This window comes from Papaver somniferum, unplaced genomic scaffold, assembly GCF_003573695.1.
Source record: "Papaver somniferum cultivar HN1 unplaced genomic scaffold, ASM357369v1 unplaced-scaffold_128, whole genome shotgun sequence".
Lineage (NCBI taxonomy): Eukaryota > Viridiplantae > Streptophyta > Magnoliopsida > Ranunculales > Papaveraceae > Papaver > Papaver somniferum.
In genome coordinates, this window is record NW_020621936.1 from 10500089 (window position 1) to 10504759 (window position 4671).

The window sequence follows — 4671 nt, forward strand, 5'->3', positions numbered from 1 at the left end:
TCGGTTCAACCTCCATGTGAGTACTAAGCATAGTCACACTAGATTCCTAAAAATTCGGTTGACTAGGTACTAGGATCGGTTCCCCACATATGTATGGTATCTAACTTATATGTGTTGCACATGTTCACAGTATCGGTTCCCCTTTCTGTTGTAAACCTTGTTGCACCCCATACAAGGATCGGTTCCCCTTGATGTATTGCACCCCTTACAAGGATCGGTTCCCCTTCACCTCTTACAAGGATCGGTTCCCTTCACCCCTTATAAGGATCGGTTCCCTTCACCCCTTACAAGGATTGGTTCCCTTTCCCATGGCAGAGATAATCCGATCATACCAAGGTGATTACTTAAGATTGGTTTTACTAATGAAAGTTATACCAATACAAAAGTCATGCCTTTGTGAATAGTTCTACCAAGAACACAACAAGTTGTGAGACGCTCTACTTTATCACACATATTGGTTGTTCATAAGATATGCAATGAATAACAAAACCAATAACACCTGGCAATTTCCTTTTCGGTTCACACAACAAGTTTATGAACTTACTTCCTTAGAACACATGTAAAGATTTTTCCCTAGGATGAAATCCTCACCTTATACCCATACATAATCACAATAGCATTCAAATGATTATGGCGATGTCTTATCTACAAAGTTTAATGGTTAAGCAATAAACCTCGTATTGTATTCCTTAGTACTATGTCTATCTAGAGTTCAAATATGCTTCGCAGTTATGTTTTCAATATGCACGACTTGAAAGATACGTTAGGGAATGAAACTGTTCAAGTCAAATATCACTAACCTCAAGTGGAAGGATGATTGTTGTCGTTGTATCTCCTTGCTTATTCACATATTCAAGACTTCGCAATACTTGTAATGTCTCATATCTTAATGCTTTCAAGCTAACCTACACGAAAGTTAACTCTAGTACATAATCAAGCGACTCTTAACATGAGTTTTGATTCACTAAAATATGACAATTAAACTTGACATACCAACGCTTGGTGGGTTCAACCGAGCAATGCTCTAACAATCTCCCCCTTTGTCAATTTAGTGACAAAACTCTTACATCATATGGATAAACAAATTACAATAATTCATTACAATCCGCTTGATTCCCGATTCAACAGCACAGTGAAACTGCTTACATTCAATCCTTGAAAATGCCGTTGTTGACATTATAATAACAAAGCAAATACTCCCCCTAAGGAAGATAGGTATATATTCAATCCGCACGGCTTTGTTATACCAATATATATGACATGTTACTCCCCCTTAGTCTGTGCTTTCACTCTTTCATTAGATAAAACATTCAAGCACAAATGTTCTTTTCCTTAGTGATACCAATTAAAATCAATGTCAATATCACTTGTTTACTCCATATATTTCTCCCCCTTTTTGTCACAAAAATGACAAAGAAACGAAAAAATAAAGCACAACACGAAAAGAATCTTACAAATATCATCATAGACTTGCAAACATGTAGAGTTAGGCACGATGGTTCCACACATCACATTCTGATAACCACTATCAAAACCGAAACTACAAGTAGTCTTATTTTGATATGTTATCATGGAAACAATTTCCCGAAACAATTTTTCCCATTTAGTTTAGCAAACCAAAAACAACTAATCGCATTAGTTCCTTTGCTAAACCGATTGTTCATAAACAACCGCTTAATTCGATAAGACCAAAATAAAGAATAAACTCCATTTTTATCATCAGGTTCTAATTATCCATAAACTTAGACCTTCCAATTTCAAACAAACCAAATACTAGGTTAGTTAACTAGTATTTCTTTGTTTAGGCATTCGATTAGACTTGAATAACCAAAACCTCACTTCGATAAGACAAACTAAGATCAGAATTAACTTAGTTTCTTATCCAGAATCGAATTGTACTAAACAACTCATCCCGTACACATATTATTTCGTTAAGTCATAAATAATTCATACAAACCAATATAAATCAACTAGCAACATTATTCACCTCAACCGGAAGCAATTGAAACATCATAGACATTATAAGCACCGCAATTGCACCGTAATTTTGTAAGCCTAAACGATTGATACCATACAAACGCAAGATAACAATATTTTTTCTTAACCGGAACCAATTGAATCACACACACATCAATTGTACCGAAATTTTGTAAGCCTAAACAATTGAAATCACACAATAAATCAAGATAACAATGGTTTTTCTTAACAGGAACCAATTGAAACACACATACACACACACATCATGGAATAAATATCAATTGAACCTAAACTTCGTTAAGAAAAAGCAATAAATATATAATAAACTCAGGATTTTCTTAAACAGGAAAATAATTAACTAACAAGATTGTTACCTCAAATTTCGCATCCACTTCTCCAATATGATTGCATCTTCGTCCAGGGAGAATTGATATCGAAATATCATCGCGTTCTCATCCTTATGCGTAAACAAAAGAATAACAACACACCTCAACCTTTACCAGAGAAAGGTTGAAAACCGTCGAAACACATATGCTTTTATGCAAAACCAAAACCGATTCAACATATTGTGACTTTTTCACATACTGTTTCTATCAGAACCCTTCATAATCCTTTGATAAAGCCTACCTACTAGGGCTAGAACTTAATCCCGCTAAATCAAAAAGTCTCCCAAACCATGAGGGTTCACAATATATAAGATCGAATATTAAGGTAGTAAAACCGAAATCAGACATCCCATAAACATACATAGCAATAAGGTAAAAGCAATTAAGCACAGGCTATGTAAACCAAAAACTATCACAAAAAAATTACTCAAAACAAATAACTTTATTCATAATAGTTTTATTCATAATAGACCAATACAATCAATGAAAGAAATAAAAAATTGATATTTATTCTGTCTTTGCAACCTAGTCCTTCATATCAGAACCAAATGAAGGTGCATTACTACTTTTCAGCTTTTGAATTTCTTCAAGTAGAAAGCCTTGTTGCTTGACCAAAATCTCTTGTAGATGATAAATCTTCGTGAAGGATTCTGCAAGAGCATGTAATTCTGTCTTCGATTGAACACAAAAGTGTGTCAATGCCTCAATACACTGATCTTTCTTCAGAGTATTCTCTCTTTCCTTCTTTCTAAGACAATCTCCCTTTCTGAATTTACCCTTAAAGTCAAGAGATAAACCGGACTTAGTTTTAAGATGATCTTTCTGATCTTGCATCTTCTCCAGAGAAACCATTTGATCCAGACTCATAGTTCGGACAAGGAATGATCAAAATGGGAGAAGAGTCTTTTTATAATTTTTCATACTTCCGAAAATATAATATTCCTATAAATATGAATATATCAAATATCTTCAAATACTAGATATTATTTCCATAATCTACACAAAAAGTGCCTTGATTTTTCTTATTCCTCACTCAAAATTTGGCACACGAGGTGAGGAAAGAATTCTAATACCGATCATGCGGCATTAGTATGAGATTTTCTCTCATTATGGAATTTTGAACAACCAGAGTGTTCTTGATCTAGTATAGTATGAAAATATCTCTTTTTGTTGCTTCGAACTAACGAAGCATCTTGAGATAGATCGAAATTGCACAAACAACTTTTAGCAAATCTACTCTTAAGACAGTTTTTGTATCTTGTCTTATTTTCCCCTTTACCATTAGGTGATTTAATAACATCGGAAGACATGTCCATTCTTAAAATGGGTAAATCACGAATGGAGGAGGAAGAAATAAGATTTACAACTAATGAAGTATTAGATATTTCCTCTTCTTCAGAATCGTATGAATCAGAGGTCTCATCAAGAGTAACATCCAATGCCTTGCTTCCAGTGCATTTCTTAAGATTGGGACAGTCTTTAGCAATATGACCAAACCCTTTACACTTGAAGCATTGTGGCTGATATTCATCATCTTCTTCCTGATCTTTCTTGACAGGAACTCGATCATGTGGTCGAGAAGATCAATAAGTATCCTTAACGAATCTCTTGTTTCTCTTCTTCAAGAGATCTCGAAACTGTGTAGTAATCAATGATAATGATTGTTCAATTTCATCATCAGAATTTTATGCAATCGGTTCATTTGAATCATCCAACTGTCTATTCTTTTCTATTGAAACTTTTAGAACTTTTTCTTTGAAAGCAATTCCTTTACTTTGAATATACTGTGATTCATGATCAAAGATCTTTAACTTACCAACGAGTGTGTTTCGTGTGAGAGTTTAAAGATCATTTGCTTCTATGATTGCATGCTTCTTAGAATCGTATCTAGATGGTAACGATCTGAGAATCTTGCATACTATATCCTTTTCAGAAATAGTATTTCCTAACGAGAAAGAGGCATTAATTATCTCAGAGAGTTTAATGTGAAACTCCTCAAAAGTGTCGTTGTCATCCATTCGAAGGTTTTCCCACTCAGAGGTGAGGGTTTGAAGTTTAGCTTCTTTCTCAGAAGAGTTTCCTTCGAATACGATCTGAAGATTATCCCAAGATTCTTTCGAAGTTTGACATATAGACACATGATGTTGCAAGTCACGACTTACAGCATGAATAATAGCATTCAAACCATCATAATTCTTCTTTTCCAATGTATTTTCTTCACTAGAAAATTCCACTAAGCACTTAACTCGGTTTCTGAATTTTTCTCTCTTTGGAAGAGTATAACTATCGACGACTAATAGCCAAGTAT